Raw genomic sequence first — 24,099 nt, 5'->3', positions numbered from 1 at the left:
CGAACGAGTTAACCAAATACTGAAACAATACCTCCGATGCTACTTAGCCCATTCTCAAACTTCTTGGGTAGACCTGTTATGGGAAGCAGAGTTTGCGTATAATAACTTAATGCATTCATCAAGCAAGATGTCACCATTCTTCGCTACACATGGATGGAATCCAAGGTCTTTTCTTTTCTTAGATCAAATCACTACACAAGTTCATCATATAACCACCAAGCTACAACAAATGAAGGATTTAATGCTAACTCTCCCAAAAAATGTAGACAAGGCTAAAGCAACATACAAAAGATTTGCTGATAGAAAAAAGACAACCTGGTTCCAACTATCGTCCAGAAGATAAAGTATAGTTGTCTACTCGGAATTTATAGTTCAAACACAAATATCCTTTTAATCCATGGTTCATAGGACCGTACAAAATCCTCAAACGCATCAATCCAGTATGTTTTAAATTGCAACTTTCGCAATCAATGCGGATTCATCCAGGGTTCCATACATCATTATTAAAACCAGCTACCATGGCTATTCGTCCTAGAGCTCCTCCTATGATTATTGGAGATTAACAAGAGTATGAAATACGACAGATAAAGGACTGCAAACGAAGAAAAGGCACACTTTGGTATTTGATTTCCTGGAAAGGATATGGTCCTGAGGAAGATTCTTGGGAATATAAGGAGGCGATTCATGCCCCACGACTACTTCGTCTTTTTCATCAACAACACCCTAGAGCCCCCTGCTCATGAGAGAGAGTCCATTTTTGATGGGGAGGACTGTAATGATCCTCTAGTCTTGACACTCTATTCATGGCATAATGAGGGTGTCTCTTGCTTCTATTTGTCCTACGATTCACCAAGATTCAGGAACATTATGCAGGAACATTATTATTGATGTGTAACAGCCCTCACACACTATAGTTAAATTACGAACTATGGACCAGGTTGTGATATTATTATATTATTTGCCCATGTGTTCATTTTTTGTATACATATTTGCCTTTATTTCCTGGAAAACAACAGTACCTTGAAACAGCACCTTGCAGAAAACGTATCTTTAATTTTTGGTGAACGTGCTCTATTTGTTTAAAGACCTTTTGCCTTCTGCATTATTATTTCCCTCGACGGCCGCCGTCCCTGCCTCCCTTCGCTATTTACAGCGACTGCTTCCAGACACACCCTGCAGAATATTCTAGCATCCTTCCAGGCGGTTCCCTGCTCGCATCTCTGACGAAGCTTGTTTCTTCTTCCGGTAAGATCTTCCCGATACTTTTGTGAAGGCTGCCATCTTCAGGTAAGGGAACTTCATTTTCCTTTCATTTAAGGCAGCATTTCATTTCCACTTCGTGTTTAAACTTCAAAGACTACGTTTTAGAAGAGCTTTTATGATCAAGGGCAGAACATAAATAACCTTGAAACATTACGGAGCACTTATTCTGTGAAACTAGTATTTGAAATACCTACTTAACCTTTGAACTTTGCGGAATGTTTATTCTGTGGAGCTAGAATTTGAAGCACATAATTAAGCTTTTCAACATTATGGAGCACTTATTCTTTGAAACCATTATCTCAAGAATCTTAACACTAACAATTCATCGAACAGACAGTTAAAGAATGCTATTAGTGTTTGGTGCTTAATTAGTCTATTGGATATTTTACTGTTATTGTGACTTCTTTTAAGACTGCTTGTGAACATTGGAACTCATATATTGAGAATTTAAAGAAGAAATCGGACAATAGAGAATGCACGTTAGTATCATTTAAATCTTGAATATTCAAAAGAATCTTAGTGTGCTATATGCGCAACTAAAGGACCTTCAGAATAATCCCAGAAAACAAGATTTGCACAACCAATCATTCTGAGTAGAATATTCTACAGCAACTATATGCTTGATCCTTTTTCTTTACAGGTAATGGTTGTTTGAAACATAATATATATATATATATATATATATATATATATATATATATATATATATATATATTTATATTTATATGTAGTGTTTGTGATTTGAACCAGAGACTGAAGAATCTCACTCAATTACCATCTTACTTACGTTCCAGATCTCCCTCCCTAATTCCCTTCCCCCCCATCTGGCCACCTTGAAACTCTGGTGTTTTTTGAGCCCAGAGTCAAGGCTGCCTGAGGGTGGGCTTCTTGGAGGTACTGCTCCTGGGGAACCAGATTTGAGACTTTTCCATGAACCAGGGACAGGTGGTTCACCCCCAGGTTCGCACACTCAACCTGACAGCCTGGCTCCTCATCACACAGAATTTGGAGGATTAAATATTTCTGAGGAATGTCAAACAATACTGCAGAATGCTCGTGCTCCCTCCACGATAAAATGCTATTCAGCTAAGTGGAAAATATTTTGTATGTGGTGTGCTACAAATTCTCTTGATCCGCTTTCTTTGTCACCTGAGGATTTTTTGCCTTATCTATTATCTCTTGCTAAGGCTGGTTTGGCACACGCGTTCATCAAGGTACACTTAGCAGCTATCTCCAGGTACCGACAGCGTTCCGGTTCTTTGTCTCTGTGGTCTGATAGACTAATAAAAGAATTCATGAAATGACTTTTCAGGCTCTTTCCCCCTGTAAGGCCTCCTCCAGTTCCATCACAATTACTGTTTTGTCGCAGCTCATGAAATCGCCCTTTGAACCTATTCACAAATGCGACTTGAAGTATCTATCTTGGAAGGTAGCCTTCCTGTTGGCTATCACGTCAGCAAGATGCGTTAATGAGATTCAGGCCTTTACCACAACGGAGCCTTACCTTCAATTTTTTCCAGACAAAGTCATTCTTCGAACAAACCCATCTTTCATACCTAAAGTGCCTTCAGTGTTTCATCTAAATGAGCCAGTGGTTTTGCCCCCCTTCTTTGCAGCTCCTTTGTCAACAGCTGAGAGGGCTCTTCATTCTCTGGACATTAGAAGATGCCTAAAATCCTACTTACAAAGGACTCAGTCTTTCAGAAAGTCTACTCAACTACTAGTTGCCTAGGAAGGGTCAGGCTTCGACACAGGCGTCTATCGCTCGTTGGATCTCATCAGTTATTCTTTTTTGCCATGAGAGGGCTGGCCGTCCTCTGGTTGCCAAAGCCACAATGCATTCAACACGTGAGGTGGCTGCTTCTTCTGTTCTGCTCGCTGGAGTGTCCTTGCCCGATATCTGCAGGGCAGCGGATGAGCGAACGTCCATACCTTCACAAAGTATTACTGCTTGGATGCCTGGCAAAAGGCGGATGTAGCAGTTGGTCAGGCTACACTGAGGAGGTTATTTGCTTAAAGGTATAATGCTTAAACCTGTTTGTTACTGTATATGTTAACCTTCTTGAATGTATATATGAATACATGTTTCTATTATTAAGCATTTATATGCATTATTCTGAGTTCATGTTAAAGGATCAGTTATTCCTTGGGTCGCATGGTGGGATGGTTCACCTTCCCGCCGCCTTTTGGCCAATTTTTCTTGATCAGGTACTGCTTACTATTCTGGTTCAAGCATGTGACAATACTGGAGAGAAAACAAGTTACTTACCTGTACACTGTGGTTCTCCAGTATTGTTATCTTTTATAGATTCACATGCAACCCTCCCTCCTACCCTCTTCGGGTTCACCTTCCATAAATTTTTCATTACCTAGAGCACTCATGCTCGAAATCTGAGGGTATGGTGGCCCTGCAGGGGAAGGAGATTCTATGGTTTGAGCTCTGTTTGGCTGCAGTTTGGATGTTTTATAACAATGCTTATAGTTTACAAAAATGTATGCGTTTTCTATGGGCTTTACATTGTTAGATTTTCATACTGCTATTTTAATGATACCGTGGGACTCCCACCATGACAACAGGGAAGATTCAAGCATGTAAATCTATAAAAGATATCAATACTGGAGAAGCACAGTGTACAGGTAAGTAGCTTGTTTTTTCTCGTGCTGGTTCGCCTCCACCTGACGCTTCTGAGCGTAGATATGATTTGCGTGACTGCTCTAAAATTAAAACACCCGAGAGGTTTCAGGTTCCTGATCCTTGTTTTCCTCGTTCCTTTAGTGAATCATCGGATCAGCAATTTGGTGGAGCAGGGCGACAAGATCGCAGACAAGGCTAGTCTACGCTGGCGAGACGTGACCCGCAGCACCAGTTTGACGTAAAAGTCAAGCAGGAGGAACCACCTCAATATCGAGCCCCGTTTCAGAAGAAAAAAGTTGCTGCTTTGACTGCAAAGTATGCCTCAGATGGTGAGAACCCTCCTCCTCGACAGGAGTTGGATGGTAACCCTCTTCGACAGCGTGGCGGAGGTTACCATAGTGCGACAGATATTCCACCAGCGTCTGGAGGCGAAAGCAACTGACACTTTTATCACTGTGGAGACCACTGACACTTGAGTTGCTCCTCCAAATTGAAGGTGATAATAAGTGCACTGTTAAAGTAGTCTTTTGGGACAATCTAACATCTTGTTATGATATTTTGCTGGCGGAGGTTGATTGCCTCCCCCGTTTGTCCTCGCTTCCTTTAAGGGTGAGGGTGTTATTCTACCATATTTTTTGCAATATGTCCCAGAGGAGATAAAAATGTTTTTGCTTTGTAGTGGGCTCTAGCCTTGGCTCCCACATTATATTGCAATCAGGCGGGTTGGGACAAGGATTCACCAGTACATGTTTCTTTTGCGTTCTACACCATAGCCCCAACCGCAATATCCAATTAAATGAGATGCCAAAGCGTTAGTAGGTACAGAACACACATAGTTCTGCATTAGTGGATAACATTGTTTGAAAGAAATACAAAACTATGTTGGGCATTTCCAAGGGATTTTTCAGTCACTCATTGGCTCCTGAAAGCCGTGACTTGACTGCCTTGAGCACTCTAGGCAATCAAAGACAATATAACTGATTGCCTATGGGATATAAGCATAGCCCAGGAGTGTTTGCGGCAGGCATTGTGTCCCCCTTACATGAAATTGACTCTGATGCCTTTTCATATTTCTATGACATATACTTGACAAACGATGACATGCCTCCGCATCGTATGCACGTAGATCGCATTGTCAAACATTTTGTGACGTTAGGTTACGAATTTAATTTTGCGAAGTCACATATTCCCTTTTTGGCAGTCCTGTTTCTTGGTTATGAACTCAATAGCTAAGGTAGGGGGTTGGCCCCCCACTTTTTGGAGAAATGTGCTTAATTGCCACCATTGCTGTTTTTTTTAAAATCTCGGCAGGACTTACATTCCTGATTATGTCCAGCATATCAGACCGCTATATGCGTTGATACAACCTTCTTTTCCTCTTCCAGTTGGCTTCCAGAACACACCGCGGTACTTAGGTCTTTACAGTCTGATCTGCTTGCGACTCAATTCTTGATAACTAGAGATAATACCACAAATTTGGTCATACCAATTGTACAAGGAGTGTTAGGATTCACCTGCGTGACTTTCAATGAAGGGGACACAGTTCCCATAGCTTATAAATCGCATTTGTACACTAATGTTAATGTTACTGGGTATTTGTAGAGTGCACAGCTACTCCCAGGAGTGTCCCGGCGCTAACAACAGAGGGGACCAGTGACAGAAACACATCTGTGGCGTCTCAGAGCCGTCGATCATGCAAACAGCCAGGTTTTTAGCTTGTGACAGAAGCACAGAAGATCCTCTTCTCGACGCAACTCAAGGGGTAAGTTGTTCCAAAGCCCGGAGGCCACCACCTGGAAGGAGCGGCCGCCCAAACGGGAGCGAGAGAACTTTGGGATCCGTGACAGACATGAGGTGGAGGACCGTAGATTACGAGATGGAACATAGAGCTGACATCTATTTCTCAAATACGGAGCCCCGATATTGTGAAATGCCTTGAAGGCCAATACCAGGGCCTTAAAAAACACCCTCTTGCGTACTGGGAGCCAGTGTAAAGATCTGAGGTGTGGGGTCATATGGGTCCTGCGATCGACCATAAGTATAGCTCTGGCTGCAGCGTTCTGAATCACCTGAAGACGGCTAATCAGGTAGTCTGGTAGGCCAAGATAGAGGACGTTCACATAGTCAAGACGTGACAATATCAAAGCTTGCACAACTATCTTTCTATGAGAAACTGAAAGTAAGGGAAGAAAGTTGCGCATCATCCTCAGGAGGCCAAAACAGGTACCAACCACCGATTGGACCTGGGATTTCATGGACATATCTTTATCCAGTTTGACCCCTAAACTTTTAACCGTGGTGGCCAGGGTGGTGGGAGGAGACATATTAGATGGCCACCATTCTCGCCATTCGTCTCCCGGGTTGCAGCCAAAGAAAATCATTTCAGATTTTTTGGAGTTGCATAGAAGTTGGTTCTGATTAAGCCATCCAAATACTGCGGATAGGCAAAGGTTTATCCTCTTCCCATCAAGAACTTCGCCCTTACCGAAGGTTAACAATAGTTGTGTATCATCGGCATAGGAAACGACCCTAGCGCCGAAAGGTTCAACCAGTAATGCCAAGGGGGCCATAAACACATTGAACAAGGTTGGTCTCAAAATGGATCCCTGAGGGACACCCACATTCATAGATTGAATAGGTGCTGCAAAAGGCGGGGACCAGACTGTTTGCTGACGGATTACTAAGTAAGACCGGAACCACTGCAGAACTGTGCCGCCAATACCGCATCCACAAAGGCGATCGAGAAGAAGGTCATGCGGGACGGTATCGAAGGCCGCAGATAGGTCGAGCAGTATCAGAACTGCCTTCCCACCTTTGTCCAATGTGGACTTAATGGATTCCGATATCTCAAGGAGAGCTGTTTCAGTGCTAAAATTAGTACGGAACCCAGATTGGCTCGGATGTAAGATGCCATTGGATTCGACAAACTCCCCCACGACCTGATTCACACATTTCTCCAAAGCCTTAGAGAAAACCGGGAGCAGTGAGATGGGTCTGTAATTACTTGTTATCAAAGGGTCAGCAGATGGTTTTTTTAAGAGTGGGAGAATTTTCCCATGTTTCCAGCTATCAGGCACCGTCCCTTCAGTTAGTGATAGGTTCAGAACCTTATTAACCGCCGGGTTTATCACCTCGGCAATAGATGCAAGAACCTTCGCCGGACACAGATCCACAGGAGAACCTGATTTAAGAGAACAAAGGATTTTTAAAGAATGATCTAAGGCGATCGTCGGAAAATGCAGTAGACAACTCTCGGCCTTAGGGAGCAGAGAAAGGGACTTATCCGAGTTGACCGAGGGACTTGAAGATACCGCTCCAAAAGAAGCTTGTATAGAGGAAATTTTTGTAAAGAAGTATTGCGCTATACTCTCTGTCCATTCCTCTGTAGGAGTAAAAGGATTCTTTATTGCACAAGGGGCCGTAAAATCTTTAACGATTTAAAAAAGTTATTTACTTTTGTTGCCTGCCTTCTCAACTTTTCCGTTTAGAAAGTTCTTTTTTTCCAGGCGAACTTTAGAGTAATATGCTTTTAATGTCGCCTTATACGTTTGTTTAGCCATAGGATTAAAATCCTTCCTCCAGATTCTCTCTAAGCGTTTACAAAGGCTCCTGCTCTTCCCGAGAGCCTCCGTGAACCAGGGAGCGGATGCTCTGCCTCCATTTGCCACATGTGGTTTAGGGGGGGCAAGCTCATTTACGCAGGATTCCAACCAGCTCTCTAAAGTGAGAGCATCATGCGTAAGGCTGTCCTTAAGGCAAAGCGGATGTGCCTCAAGAAAAGCTCCTAGGGCCGCCAAAGTCATTAGGTTAAAAGATCTGAAACTACTAGTACGCTCCAAATACTGCTTAGGAGCCTGGACAGGGGTTTTCTTTATTTTAAAAGTAAGTAAATAGTGATCAGACCATACCAAAAGACGGGGCGGAGCCATATCAATCTTGTCAGAAGAAAAGACCTGATCAAGAGTGTGGCCCCTTTCATGGGTGGGAAAGGAGACATAAGGAGTAAGGTGTAACATATTCAATGATTCATAAAACTTCAGAGAATCGTGATCACGGCACAAATCCATATGAATATTACAATCTCCTAATACTAAAGACTGTTTATATTTTGCAGTCAGAGGAGCAATGGCCATGTCAAGCCTATCTAGAAAGCTTTTTGCCTGACCAGGAGGTCGATAGACTAATATGGATGCTGGGATGCGTTTTTCTTCTACTGAAAAAAGTTTTACAGCAGTACAGATGGCGATTCTGGAGGAATGCTCTCTGGCTTAGGGGAAATGTGTTTTCATGGTTTCGCCAGTACCAGCCGTAGAGGCTGTCACAAAGGCGAGTGGGCCCAATTCTAAAGCTCTGCGTTCTTGTTGGATACAGTGGGCTAGTTCATTGACGCCGGCTGATGTCAATTTTGCCTTTAATCCTTCATTACAAACACAATAGTTTTTACAGTATGAACAAGTTCTTCCTCCTCCTTTGTCACTACTCCCTCTTTATCAGTACAGATGTATAATTTACACTGATGGATCTGCACAGCCTGCCATTGGTTCAAAACATGCTAATACAGCAGCCTCCGCAATTGTGGCAGGCACGATAGTGGACAGTGATTTTAAATCCTCCTTGGTTCACACACAATCCCTTGGGTATTGTACAGCCCAATTGGCTAAATTACGTGCTTTGGTATTGGCTCTTGAGTTTACTGATCCCGATGTGCCGACGCTTGTAGTGTGGGATTCATTTTACTGTGTACAATCCTTTAATGATAGCTTGTTCTTTTGGCGACAAAATGATTTTTGTGATTCCAAAGGTAGCCCAATAAAGCAAAAGACACTTTGGGTCCAATTGGCTGCTCTTAAGGAACATTTGCCACTCACACATGATATCGATACATTGGGCCATCACCGTGTGTGTAGGAAGGTGGATATCTGACTATGGTTACCCCCAAATTTTTGCCTAGTGTCTAGCTGGTTTTTCGACTTAGTTGGCCTGAGATCCTGCTATTCAGGATCTCAGCCTGGCTGTTCTCTCTTTAAAATGGACTCCATGTACCCTAGGTACATACCCAATTGGTTGGATCACCCTGTGAGCCCCTGTACCAGTGTACACTAGGTACCCAGGGCATTGGTGTGCCCAAGGCCTGCCAGGGGCTGAAGCATGTATTATGCCACCCCAGGCTTGGCCTAACAATTTGACACAACTGGCTGATCACTCAGCTGGGGTAAGTTGGTGTAATCACCTCTTACTTAGGTGTAGTATACCTATACCTAACCTTAAATGGGACACCTGGTAACCTATAAGTCACTCCTATGGCAGGCCTTAACAATCCTGAAGGCAGAGTGCTTGGTTCCATGTGAGATGGTGCTCTGGCATGAGCTGAGCCTGTCTGCAGTGGTCGGAACAACTTCCTTCTACTGTTTCCAGATATCGTCATACCATATACTCTTAAGTGCATTATGAACCTCGCGGTTAAATGCTATCTTTGGTTTGGCTTTATCAAAACATGTCGAGTAAGGTGTCATACGAATTGGAATACTAACCCCTCGCCAATTCTGGCGACGGGGTTAGCATTCCACCCTTCTAGAGGGACACGACATGTACAGTACCTGAAACCCGGGTAAAATCAGACATAGCCTCAGCTCCACAAAATGGATGCTGCCACCACAGACACAAGTCTGCCCTCCTGCTGCTGGGAGTCCTTCCAGCTTGGGAGGTGTGGACAAAGGGTTTCCTGCCAGGGGAGGTGCATGCACCACCCCAGACAGGATTTTGTGTATTGGTCAGGTAGGGCTTGAAAGAAACCAGACATGCCTGTGGCTCACAAGGAGCCTCGGTGCATATGCCAGTTCAAACCGGTCCTGGGGCACACCAGTCCGGGCCTGGGGCGAGCTGGACAAAGGATTGGGGGTGTAACCACCCCCCTTCCTGGTCCCACCCATAGGGAGGGACCTAGCAGGTAGTCCGGCCCCTAGAATCCGCTTAAAGGTAGGAGCTGTGTCCTAAGACTTCAGACATCCTGGAATCAACTTAACACTAAGAAGAAGACGAGAACTTCGACGCTCTGCTGCACAGAGGACTGAAGCCAATCTCCCCTGTGGTCAGGGAGTGACCACCTTGCTAACGCAAGCACCATCCAGCGAATCAACGTCTGCTTTGCCGCCGCCTCCCGCCGGAGCCCGAGCCCAGAGACTGACAAGACCTGGACCTCCAGACCTCTCACCGCCCGATCCACAGTCCCTGAAAAGAGGAGACCCGTGGAGGCACCGAGACACGTGGAGCCAGCCATCTTGAAACGACCACGACAAGCTGACAAGTGCAACAACCGAGGCTCCCTCCAAGTTGTGCTTTGGGATCTGAAAAGCCCAACACCCGAGCAGCATCTGCACCAAAGGTGAGCCCTCCAGCATCTCCACGATCTGCGTGGGGCCCTTCTGCATTTTGCCACTCGACGCACCTAACCGGTTGCTGGCCCGCTGGCTAGTAGCCATCTTGGCGACGAACTTCAAGAAATACACCGCTGGTCTGGTTGCTCCAGACTGGCCCTTGCTCCCCTCCAAAGGAGCAGTCCTTCTGACCTTGCTGATCAGAACCATCAGCTTATTTCATCTCCTACAACAATTGCTTTTGCCAAGGCTTGTTTGCTTCGATCAAGTCGCCGACACCGCCGACAGCGAGAGCCTGCGTGGGACAGCTCGTGAACCGACTCCTGGACGTCGTCGACCTCCAGGGACCACGTGGCTGCAGAGACAAGCTACACCTTTCTTCCTGTTTGCACCCGACATCGCCTGGTACCCACCTGGTGCCACGCTGGTCACTGGCTAGTGACTGTGAACACTGTCCCCTCTGCTTACAGGTCTTCAACATCTCCGATCCACTCTTGGATCCACTCCATCTCTCCCGGACCGACCGCCTGCAGCATCTTTGTCTTCAAGCTCCACGGAACAGATAGAAGAAACCCGACGCACTTCGAGGCCTATGCACCCGCTTCCTGTGGGTGAGGTAAAGCTGGCACACCTGTGCCCAAGTGTAGTATTACATCTCTAGTGCCTGTGTTCCAAATCTTGAGTTCCTAGTCCATCCGGAAGATCCTCTTTGCAGTAACTTTGTACTTTTTACGCACCCATTGAAACCTATGGGAGCACGCGTGTGACTATTTGCTCTGCACACGCCACCCGTGGACCTCCTGGTCACTAACTGAAGTTAGCTCCTTGTAGGCCCAGCGATTCTAGAGGCCCTAGGCCTTTTCCCTTTTCTGTTCGTGGTACTTATACCACTATTTTAGTATATGGTTCGAGCGGCCACCAGGGCCTATCCATATAAAGTGCAACTTCTGTGTATTCTACTGTAATCTTGTTTGACGATTTGTGCTCCTGTGCTCATAAAAAGACTAGGGGTTACTTTGAGAAATAAATACATATATATTTTGAATATATATCTGTGTGGTGTCCTTTCATTGGTATAAAAGGGGGTTACATTTGGTAAAACAGCTGGCTTAACACGCTTCACGAGTTTAGCCTCAAAGACTGCTTAGCCTACGCTACCACTAGGGCAGCTAGTCCGAAAAGGTTGACTTACAACCACACCATAAGGGTTGCTTGGCATGGTACAAGGTGATCACTTTAACTAGTGAGCATCATATACCAGGCCAACTTCTCACATTGGTGAGCAGCGGTTGGATTTGAGCTTGCTGTGTTTTACCATTGTAATCTCTTGGTTACCAATTGAAAGATCACATAGGTACCTGTAGGTACATATAAAACAAGATTAGATATACATAAGTTCTACTGAACTTAGTTGTTGTAGAGCAAAGGGAGTAGCACACCCTGACTACAACTACTAGATAGGTTTAGTAGGTAAACCCAAGTGTAGGTAGATTGCAACACATCCACCCACACTTAAGAGCAATGGCCGGGGCAGAGGGGTCCACTGTACCCATCTCTGTTGAGAGTGACCCCCAGAGGGCACCATCCAGCTTTGCTACCCTTAACCAGAATGAGCTCAGGCATTTGGCAACTCTTAGAGGCCTTAAACAGCCCAAGAACCCTACCTCTGCTGAGCTCAGAGAACTCTTGCAAAATGATGAGAATCAGAGAGAACTCAAGAAAGCTTCCCAGTTAGCCCCCTTAGGGTCAGGAACAGGAGGCCCCCTTTCTGAAGATGCTACAGAGGTACCCAGTTCCAATAGCCATCCCTTAGATGAGAATCATACTACAGGGGAGGAAAGTGGTGAGGATACAGAAAGTAGTGTGGATGAAGGGAGAACTAGCCCAGTGCCAAGTGTTATACTTGGCCCAGCTAAACTAAGGCTATTGGGGATTGACAGTGGGTTTACCCCATTGGATCTCCCCAGTGGACTTAACACAGGGCTTGGGAGGCAAAGGAATCGCTCAGGTGACTCCAATGCTTCCCATGGCTCTAGAGGCTCTCAAGGTCACTCCAGGAAAAGGATGACCACCCCTCAGAGGAGGGAACACGAGGCCAGAATGCAGGAAGCCCAGCTGAGGATCAGGAAGCAGGAGCTAGAAGTAGCCCTGATGGAAGAAAAACTGAGGAAGGCTAGGCAACCTAGAGAGAGTGGGTCTATACCCACTGGTGGCAGCATTGTCCCTAAGGACAAAGATAGGGTCTTTGATAATAGGAACCTGTCTAAGGTTGTGCCCCCCTACAAAAGTGGGGATGACATCCACAAATGGATAACTGCTCTTGAGAGAGCCTGCAAAGTACAGCAGGTTCCTGAAGACCAGTGGGCAGCAATCCTCTGGCTCTCCTTTGAAGGAAGAGGCAGAGACAGACTCCTCACTGTTAGAGAAGAGGATGTCAGAAACTACAGAGTCCTGAAGAGTGTTCTGGTTGATGGGTTAGGCTTAACCACTGAACAGTACAGGTTAATGTTCAGAGACACCCAAAAGACACAGACTCAGGACTGGTCTGAATATGTTGAATGTGCCACTAAGGCTTTGGAGGGTTGGTTGCTGGGAAGTAAGGTATCTGATTATACAGGATTGTACAATTTGATGATGAGAGAACAGATTTTAAGTAACTGTCAAAACCAGCTCCTCCATCAACACCTGGTAGACTCAGATTTGACCTCTCCCCAAGAATTGGGAAAGAGGGCAGATAAATGGGTCAGGACCAGGATCAGGCCTAAGAATCAGGGTGGTGACCAAAAGAAAGATACCACCAAACCTCAAGAGAAGGGAGGGGATAAGGCAAAAGAGAAATCTTCCTCAGGGCCCCAAAACTCCACACAGGGTGGTGGGTCCCAAGCTCCCTCCTCTACCACAGGCAAAAAGCCTTACTGCCATGAGTGTAAAACTCCTGGGCATTGGAAAACGGACAGCAGTTGCCCAAGGGCTACAAACAAAACTGTTCCTCCAATTACTCCTGTCACACCACCTATTACTGTCAGCAGTAATCCCCCAGGTGGTGGGAGTGCCCCCAAAAAATTGGGTGGGTTTACTTGGGGAACACAGGGGGACCCTGGCTTAGCCAATTCCCCTGCAGCAGATACTCTTGTCTGTGATGGTGGCATGGGGTTTGCCAACTTCACTGCCTGTCCCAACACTTTGGGTAGGTACAGACAGGAGCCCTACATCAATGGTACAAAAGCTGAGGCCTACAGAGACACTGGAGCTAGCATCACAATGGTGGCCCATTGGCTAGTTCCCTCTGAGCAGCTTTTGCCTGGTTTCTCCTACCAGGTGACCAACATTGATGGCAAACAGAACAGTCATCCCATGGCAGAGGTATGTCTCAGCTGGGGAGGTGTCACTGGCCCTAAAAGGGTGGCAGTGTCCCCAACCTTGCCTGTAGACTGCTTACTGGGGAATGACTTAGAACTCTCAGCTTGGGCTGGAGTTGAACAAGACACCCATTCTAAAATGGTAGGCCTTTCACAAAAGGGTAGTGGGGTTGTGCCATTCACAACCCCTGTCCAAATAGATTTCCTCCCTGGAAAGGTTGGAAGGGCATTGGTAGCCACAGCCCAGGCACAGACAGACTTCCCTGTAGAGACTGGCAGAGCTGTGACAGTCACAGCTCAAACACAAACTGAGTGCCCCCCTGAAAAGGTTGGCAAGACTGTAATGGTCTCAGCCTATACTCAGACTGACATAGGTGTAGTGAAGCCTGAAACTATGGATCACTCCACACAAACAGAGAGTAGTGGGGAGGAAGAAAAGTCTCCCTCTCCCCAGACATTAGGAAAATGTCAGCCTCCTCAGGGAGCTGACCTCACCCCTTGTGAAGGAACTGCCCCAGAGGTAGCCAGGCCTGGCCTGGCAGAGCCTCTGATGTCAGTGGCCCCTTCCAAGGTGGGACCCAGTCTGGTGCAGGTAGCCTGCCTCTCTCTACCCTGCCTCAGTCAGCCCAGAGCTGCAGAGGTCAGGGAGGCCAGTGGACCCCAAGAGGGCCCCTGTCCACAAGAACCCCCCCATCAAAAGAATGAGGATTGCCTGGCTAGTAGCCCTAGTCAGGTGATGGGTAAAAACATTCCTGAGGGATCTCCTTTACAGGTAGTTAGGGACCTCCCCCAGAGGGATTCTGTTGGGTACAGGCAAACATGGGACCTTAGGGCCCCAGACCTGACCTGTCCCTCCAGTAAGCCCACAAAAGGGACCCAGCCTCCAGCTTTAGGTAGCCAGAGGCTGACCCTGAGAGCACAGTGCAACTCAGTTAAGGAAAGAAAGGCATCCATGGTGGAGGGGGATTGGAGGAAGGTGAGGCCTCACTTTGAGGACACTCACTTCAGTACTCCATCTCAACACCAGCCTTTTACTTTGCCAAGACACACCAAAGGTAGAGATTCCCTATGGTGGAGACCCTCTGATACCCTTAGGGTGAGGGATTGCTTAGTGGACCATGAGACAGGGGGTAACCATGCCAGTGCTGGTTCCTCCTTATATGGCCACTTGGGCAATATAGGCTTACCTGGTCAAGGTCAGCCTTATCTCCCTTCGTTTGGGGGGGGGGTTGTGTAGGAAGGTGGATATCTGACTATGGTTACCCCCAAATTTTTGCCTAGTGTCTAGCTGGTTTTTCGACTTAGTTGGCCTGAGATCCTGCTATTCAGGATCTCAGCCTGGCTGTTCTCTCTTTAAAATGGACTCCATGTACCCTAGGTACATACCCAATTGGTTGGATCACCCTGTGAGCCCCTGTACCAGTGTACACTAGGTACCCAGGGCATTGGTGTGCCCAAGGCCTGCCAGGGGCTGAAGCATGTATTATGCCACCCCAGGCTTGGCCTAACAATTTGACACAACTGGCTGATCACTCAGCTGGGGTAAGTTGGTGTAATCACCTCTTACTTAGGTGTAGTATACCTATACCTAACCTTAAATGGGACACCTGGTAACCTATAAGTCACTCCTATGGCAGGCCTTAACAATCCTGAAGGCAGAGTGCTTGGTTCCATGTGAGATGGTGCTCTGGCATGAGCTGAGCCTGTCTGCAGTGGTCGGAACAACTTCCTTCTACTGTTTCCAGATATCGTCATACCATATACTCTTAAGTGCATTATGAACCTCGCGGTTAAATGCTATCTTTGGTTTGGTTTTATCAAAACATGTCGAGTAAGGTGTCATACGAATTGGAATACTAACCCCTCGCCAATTCTGGCGACGGGGTTAGCATTCCACCCTTCTAGAGGGACACGACATGTACAGTACCTGAAACCCGGGTAAAATCAGACATAGCCTCAGCTCCACAAAATGGATGCTGCCACCACAGACACAAGTCTGCCCTCCTGCTGCTGGGAGTCCTTCCAGCTTGGGAGGTGTGGACAAAGGGTTTCCTGCCAGGGGAGGTGCATGCACCACCCCAGACAGGATTTTGTGTATTGGTCAGGTAGGGCTTGAAAGAAACCAGACATGCCTGTGGCTCACAAGGAGCCTCGGTGCATATGCCAGTTCAAACCGGTCCTGGGGCACACCAGTCCCGGGCCTGGGGCGAGCTGGACAAAGGATTGGGGGTGTAACCACCCCCCTTCCTGGTCCCACCCATAGGGAGGGACCTAGCAGGTAGTCCGGCCCCTAGAATCCGCTTAAAGGTAGGAGCTGTGTCCTAAGACTTCAGACATCCTGGAATCAACTTAACACTAAGAAGAAGACGGGAACTTCGACGCTCTGCTGCACAGAGGACTGAAGCCAATCTCCCCTATGGTCAGGGAGTGACCACCTTGCTAACGCAAGCACCATCCAGCGAATCAACGTCTGCTTTGCCGCCGCCTCCCGCCGGAGCCCGAGCCCAGAGACTGACAAGACCTGGACCTCCAGACCTCTCACCGCCCGATCCACAGTCCCTGAAAAGAGGAGACCCGTGGAGGCACCGAGACACGTGGAGCCAGCCATCTTGAAACGACCACGACAATCTGACAAGTGCAACAACCGAGGCTCCCTCCAAGTTGTGCTTTGGGATCTGAGAAGCCCAACACCCGAGCAGCATCTGCACCAAAGGTGAGCCCTCCAGCATCTCCACGATCTGCGTGGGGCCCTTCTGCATTTTGCCACTCGACGCGCCTAACCGGTTGCTGGCCCGCTGGCTAGTAGCCATCTTGGCGACGAACTTCAAGAAATACACCGCTGGTCTGGTTGCTCCAGACTGGCCCTTGCTCCCCTCCAAAGGAGCAGTCCTTCTGACCTTGCTGGTCAGAACCATCAGCTTATTTCATCTCCTACAACAATTGCTTTTGCCAAGGCTTGTTTGCTTCGATCAAGTCGCCGACACCGCCGACAGCGAGAGCCTGCGTGGGACAGCTCGTGAACCGACTCCTGGACGTCGTCGACCTCCAGGGACCACGTGGCTGCAGAGACAAGCTACACCTTTCTTCCTGTTTGTACCAGACATCGCCTGGTACCCACCTGGTGCCACGCTGGTCACTGGCTAGTGACTGTGAACACTGTCCCCTCTGCTTACAGGTCTTCAACATCTCCGATCCACTCTTGGATCCACTGCATCTCTCCCGGACCGACCGCCTGCAGCATCTTTGTCTTCAAGCTCCACGGAACAGATAGAAGAAACCCGACGCACTTCGAGGCCTATGCACCCGCTTCCTGTGGGTGAGGTAAAGCTGGCACACCTGTGCCCAAGTGTAATATTACATCTCTTGTGCCTGTGTTCCAAATCTTGAGTTCCTAGTCCATCCGGAAGATCCTATTTGCAGTAACTTTGTACTTTTTACGCACCCATTGAAACCTATGGGAGCACGCGTGTGACTATTTGCTCTGCACACGCCACCCGTGGACCTCCTGGTCACTAACTGAAGTTAGCTCCTTGTAGGCCCAGCGATTCTAGAGGCCCTAGGCCTTTTCCCTTTTCTGTTCGTGGTACTTATACCACTATTTTAGTATATGGTTCGAGCGGCCACCAGGGCCTATCCATATAAAGTGCAACTTCTGTGTATTCTACTGTAATCTTGTTTGACGATTTGTGCTCCTGTGCTCATAAAGAGACTAGGGGTTACTTTGAGAAATAAATACATATATATTTTGAATATATATCTGTGTGGTGTCCTTTCATTGGTATAAAAGGGGGTTACATTTGGTAAAACAGCTGGCTTAACACGCTTCACGAGTTTAGCCTCAAAGACTGCTTAGCCTACGCTACCACTAGGGCAGCTAGTCCGAAAAGGTTGACTTACAACCACACCATAAGGGTTGCTTGGCATGGTACAAGGTGATCACTTTAACTAGTGAGCATCATATACCAGGCCAACTTCTCACAGTGTGGGAGCACATGCTATTAGAAATTCAATGGCTGATGAGGCAGCCAAATCTGCAGTAGCCACATGCTCAGTAGCAGCCGTTACTAGGTCTATGACTAAAATTGATGATGACATTTTGGCGGCCATTGCTGCAACGAAGGATGGAGAGCAGTTTTCCCAATGATTTCCTTCGCATTATACTTATCACTTAACGCCTGATCAAATTCATTTGTAACCATTCCATCAATGGTGATCGTTTGTTTCCCAATGAGGACCGCAGTCTTTCTTTGATTGTGGCTGCTCATGAAGGTATGGCATCTGCACATGCTGGAGTGACAGTGACTATTTCGCTTTTACAGCAACAACGTTTTTGGTGGTGTGGCTTATACCAGCAAACGAGTAAATATGTTCTTTCCTGTGACATTTGTCAACAGATTAAACCTTCAACAGTTTCATGGCCACCTCATACTCAGCTTTTCATTTAGAATCATCCATTTTGTTGTATTTATCTTGATCACAACGGTCCTTTGACATCAGACAATGCATTCAAATATATTTTGGTTGTAGTGGATTTGTGCACTAGATTCCTTTGGGTTTGGCCACAACGCAGTACTGATGCTCAACTGTTAAAAATAAATTGTGTGACTTTGTAGGAACATTTGCCTGTGGCACCTTCCATTCTGACCATGGTCCGGCATTTGCCTCTAAGGCTTACCGGGATGGGATGAAGTCTCTGGGGGTGCAGGTGCAATTCTGGTCTCCATATCAGCCTGAGGGCAATTCTGTTGTTGAGCAGATGAACCGTGACTTAAAGCAATCTTTAATGGCAAGGGTATTAGGTGCTGGTTGAGGCTGGATGACTCATCTATATGGAGTCCAACATGCACTAAATAATCTCCCTTGAAGATCTCTGGGTGGGCGGACCTTGTACAAAATGCTCTTTGGCATTAAAATGTTTGTGCCATACCTTGATGGTCTATATGTTGTGGTGACTGCCGCAACGTTTGACGTAGATAACCATTGTGCTATGTTACAGGATCTACAAAAGAACCTGGACCCTCTTGCAACATCTCATTTGCCCTCATCCATGGATCCCGCAGTGCTGATCCCAGTTTCTGGCTGGCTTCCTAAAGTTGGGATCTAGTCTGAGAGAAGTTGGAGAACAAGAAAGAATTTGGTCCATCGTACCGTGCAACAGTTCCAGTCCTTGGTTTAAAAGGCACCCGTACTGTGATTATACCTCTGCTACCTTGTTGCAAGGAGAATTGTTTAGTTTCCATTGAATATGTCAAGTTACACCATACTCAATAGTATGCCTACAAGTATTCCGTGTAGGGACGTTTCCCTTCATCCAGTGCATTTTGCTTCCTCGAATTCTGCCGAAATGCTGCCAGGGGTTATTATATGGACCGAGATGACTTTTCTTCGGATACATCTTCATTGTCTTCGTCTGTAGCAGACATACATTGGGATTGTATTGCTGATGGTGTTCCTCTTCATGTGGATTGACTTTGTGACTGTCTTTTTCCTTTTGATTAATGGCCACTAATGACCTGAATGCTCTGCTGTAGACTTGGTTGGTGCAGTTCTGTCCCCACATACTTCGTCTCATAGAATGAAAAGAGGTCAAGGCCTAGTTAACATTTTAGCCTTCCCAGTCGCTATGGCATAGTTTGGGATAAAGTACCATTTGATGTATATGGTCCTACGGAAATCTTACAAATTCCATACGTCGTCCGAATTTCTTTGGGTGATGTTTTGTTACCTGGAATGCACTCCAACAATTGGGATGTCAATGCTGTTTACTCACTGTTCTCCAAATACAATATTACACTGTATTTGATACTGACGTTTTGTATTTAAATTCCGCAAATTAGGCAGATTTATTTTGCTACCAACATGATGGCGATCATTTTTTGCACACAACCAGTACTCAGAGACCACAATTTAGTTAAACTTAATGGGAGCATTGCCCAACACCTTTTAAGAGGAGTTCAATAACACAGAAAAGGAAGTTTACATATTTTATGGGTTACAATTTATCGGACCTGAAGTCCTATTTTTACAAATTAAATATGACCACCTGCAACAAATACATGCGTACCCACACTAAATTGATTTAATCCTTGTCCTTCATAACTGAGTTGTCCCTGAAAGGTTATGATTATTGGAAAGACACGGTGGATTTAAAGTCTATTGGGGAGCAAAAAATTGGCAGGTTGAGGGTATTGAGTCCTTGCATCGAGCATGTTTAATACCGTCTCAACTAGTATTTTTAAATCAGATGGTTCAGCAAACCACCTGTTTCGGTTTGGCCACTGCTAAAAATGTAAATACTCTATCAATTCCGTCGCTGGCTGACTATGACACATGGCATACACATACCAACTACATGATTGAGGACTTAACTATTGTGTTTCAAAACAGTACTCTTAATTCATCTACTATTGACCCTTGGGGTTGGTTGCTGTGGCCCTCGAACACAAATGCTTGTTATTTACAATTTACAAATGCCACAAAAGGGTTCACTCAAAGTAGACCTGACCCGTTACACCATTCTCATTCAGTTACTACGCATTCTGTTGGTAAATTATGTCAATAGTGGTTGGAACATTACACACTGTTGTCTGTGAAACAACATCTCTCCTTTTGTCGGGTGACATTGATCTTGCTGATTTTCTTCTAGGACCAAAATCCCCTCGCACTAAACGTGTGTATGCAGCATATAATGAGTCTTGGAAACTGTCCCAAATGGAAGCTGCAGTACGCTTACGTCAAATTGATCAGGATAACTTAGAAAAAGTTCTTCCCTGGTTGATAACTGTATGAACACTCTGTCGTCACGTATATATACTTTGGATAATATTGTATCATCTGTTATTGACATTGTTCAGAATGAATTGTCTACATTGTATCATGGTCAGCTGTGTTCTGTTATGCAATTTGGTTGGACACTGCAAACACTTAAAAATGGGAGAGTACCATGGGCTTACCTGAACGTTTCAGCACTGTCTTTACCATTCAATTTGACAGATAAACAAACACTTATGTCAATGAAAGATGCAACATATACTATGTTACAGATTGATAAACTAGAAGTTACCATTTTCAGTTGCAGAAACAGATTCAGCGGTGTGGTTAATACATGGAGTTATTTCCTTGCCCATCTCACTTTTCCAGTTTTCAGCTTGCATGAAACACTATCCTGTGGGTAGATATGAGCTGCTTGGGAGCAGTTATATTCATGAATTATGGTCATTACCAACAAGGATGCTTTCCTTACAGGGGAGGATTGTGATTCTACAGTAAGACACTCCCTTGTCTGGAAACAAGTAAAACTTCACGGCGCCTGCAACGTTTCGGCCTCTAATTTGGCTTGTTTTTTTAAAGGGGACCCCGGTCCCTGCTATTATTCCCACACTCACTCTGCTTTCTTAATGGCAGTTATCTTATCCTAAATAATCAAACCTGCTGCGGCTTGCGGGCCGGCATCCCATATATAGTAACACTTCCCCATTGTGTTACATGTTGCAGCAACGTACTGTTTCCACCGCCAAAACAGGTTTGTAGATAGTTTGCTGTGGCCTTCCAGTCAAACTCTGAAAACAGATTTCAATAAGCTAAGCAGACTCAAAGCGCTATTGTTTCAACAAGAAGTGTCCCTCACATCAGCTCGTGAGACCTTCAATTTGCAGGCGGCGAGAACATCAAGTGAGATCCAGTCACTGCTAAACACGAATCTCCCCCTACATTTTGGAGAATTAATTCACCAAATATTTAATGCGTCTGATACAGTGGGCCTGGCCCACTTTTTTAAGGTCGTTGGCTCCAGCCTTGTCACTTTGTTTCAGACTGTTTTTGGAGTAATCCCAGCTTTTATTCATTCTATTTTTTCCAGTTTATTTGGAGGGTTTCCTCTGCTGCTCCTCTTAGTGTAGTTCTGTTACTTCTGCTGCTGCTCCGTAATGGCTGCTCGACTGGTGGTACTGCCAAGCCGGGACCAGTTACAGCTGTACCGTGATCGGATGTGGCAGTTTTCTGGTTTAATGCCTTTCTGAAGCTCTTTACATCGACTATTGGCTGACCTTCCTTTATGCCTACTTCACCTGCATGCAACCTGTGTTCTTCTCCAATACGTCACACGCTGCACTGGATTGTGAACTGTTGATGGGTCCATTGATGGCCCATGACCAGGGCTTTTCCGTGGGTAGGCACTTTGTGTACGATCCTACAATTGGACCATTGGCAGACTTGAATACCTGTGCTCGTGCACAGCGTCTCTAGGTTCAAAGTATCAATGAAGTTAACACAGGTTGGCCTGGAATGCTCCTGATTACCTCTGGATAGTATTGAAGGTTCTGACAGCTTGTTGGAGCTTATGGTGTTCCAGTTCTCCCGCAAAGTTTTTGGCCCAGATGATACGCTGTGAATGGATGCTCTTTGGCCTTTCAATGAGACGCTTTGCCTCTGCTTATCTCTGATTTCTATTTTATTCCAGGGCTACTGACCTGACCAAGGGGAGGATGTCACATGGCCCATGGGGACATTGTCGTCTTCTTTAAGTTAGCCTGAGCATGCTGCAGATTGTCCGCTGCTTTGCGCACGTTTCTACATGAGTTTATTTAGCAAATGTCTCTTTTGCCGTTTTTACATGAGAACCTATCACTGTGTTCACACTCTGCAGGTTCCTGGGATTTAGTATGAACATTGTGTGCAAGGTCGAACAACAATGCCCCTTGTTGTGTTCTGGTCAGGCCCTAGCACCTAGACAAAACATACTAATGTATCTGTTGTTTGGGAATACATACTTTGGTCTTATTGGAATACACAAATAGGTAGCGGACACTTGGAGAGGGACCTTTCCAGGGAGAAGAGCAAGACAGCACCTATGACGTAGATCTACCTTCTATAGACTGAGGTACAAGGTCTGCAGATAACACCCAGGGATCTTCTAATATATAATCCCTCTGCTTCTATACAAGGGGAGGGAGGTTAGGCTATACTGTCTTTTCATAACAACAGCTCCAGTCAAGATTTTTGGACTAATTGCTATGCTGATTATATTTGTGTTATGCATTTTTTTTGCTTATTGTGGCAGGTATACTGAATATAAGAGCACTTTAGTTAAAGAGAGGCGGTGAGGAACAGCTGTCCTACTGGGGAGCGGGTGTTCACCCAGTGACTGGCTTAACCAGTGAGTGATTGAGGTCGAGGGTGCAGGGGCGAGAGTAGCGGCCCATTGAAGAGCTACCACCTGCCTACTGCTTCCTTCTCCCAGCCCCCCCTCCCTTCCTCATGAAGTAGCTGACTGTGGGGCCTCCTGGCCCATCGTAGACGCTCCAAGTTGGGCCATCAAGACTTTTTAACGTCAAGGCCGCAAGCGTACTAAGGACACCGGACGCTGGCAGACTCCAGTGACAGAAATCCCGGAAAGCGTCTGAAGCTGCCTGACATAAAGATGGCGGCCGGGCGTTTCTGACCAGGGCGATCCTGCGCATAGGATCCACGACTTGAGCATAGAGGCTCGGACTGTTTAAGGCCAGCAGGGGAGCTCTGAAACAGTGGATAGCTCCTTAACTGCGGTGAGGCAATGATTGCAGCGGCATTTGGAATAGCGATTAAATGTACACCGCGGGGGGGGAGGAGCCTAGCGCGCAACCAAGATGGCCGCGTAGGCTTACGGCTCTCGAGGGCCTCCGCAACCTCCCACGTCTATCCTGACTAAATCCTGGTAAACTTGATGGGCTTTTGCTGATGCATCCGCGCTGAGGTGCCACCCGTTTCCCAAATTCAGATCGGACGCCGGGAGCCCGAATGGTCGCCCTCCGAAGATTGCGGCCTGCTGTTGCCTAGGTCCCGATCTCGAGTTGGTGGGGTGCCCGGGTACGAAGTGAACAACAGCGGCATGCTGAGCCTGACTTGCCGCGTACCCCGCACTTTCACTTTCGTTTTCGAGTCTGTCCTTTTGAGATCGGCTGAGAGACCTCGGTGTTTCAGAGGAGAGCGGACGGCGGAGTGTCTGGCCTGACTTTCGGGCTACACATGGACTTCCTGCCCGCGACTGCAGTGTTCGACTGACTTGGCCAACTGGTTCCTGTCCCCGGCTTCGACGAGTGCCAACTTTGGTGGCCTCCGGATGATGGCGACTAGACCAGACGGTGACAAGTCGAAACCCAAGTCAACCCGGAGGGGATCCTATGCACAGGCCAACAATATGGATCGGTATGCGCAGCTGAAGGGGTCCCCCAGTGGCTTGCATAAATCGCCTGAGAGGGCTAAAGAGGTTTCGGGCCCATCGTCAGAATTGACCCTGCAAGACGTTATGGGCGCCATTGAGGAGATGAAGGCTGCGGTGGGTCAGCGGTTTGATACCCTGGCGCATAAATTGGACGCGGTCCTTATTGATGTGAATTTGTTCAGGGCAGACCTGTCCAAAACCAACGATCGGGTCGACTCTTTGTCTTAAGCGGCGTCGAGCCTAACTGTGGATGTGGCAGCCCTGCAGACG

At 46.6% G+C, this 24,099-nt stretch overlaps 1 long non-coding RNA gene across 1 annotated transcript in view; it reads left to right on the top strand.

The window, feature by feature from the left end:
• LOC146772344 (uncharacterized) overlaps window positions 1–20,557 on the top strand; it is a 45,469-nt gene extending 24,912 nt beyond the window's left edge. The window contains exons 3-4 of the long non-coding RNA XR_014971902.1: window positions 4,040–4,394; window positions 18,628–20,557. This is a non-coding gene — a long non-coding RNA (uncharacterized LOC146772344). The remainder of the gene's footprint in view (window positions 1–4,039; window positions 4,395–18,627) is intronic.
• The last annotated feature ends 3,542 nt before the right edge of the window (window positions 20,558–24,099 follow it).

The sequence above is a fragment of the Triturus cristatus genome, chromosome 12 (assembly GCF_964204655.1).
Source record: "Triturus cristatus chromosome 12, aTriCri1.1, whole genome shotgun sequence".
NCBI lineage: Eukaryota > Metazoa > Chordata > Amphibia > Caudata > Salamandridae > Triturus > Triturus cristatus.
Note: the sequence above shows the minus strand (reverse complement) of the source record. Positions and strands in the feature narration are given on the sequence as shown.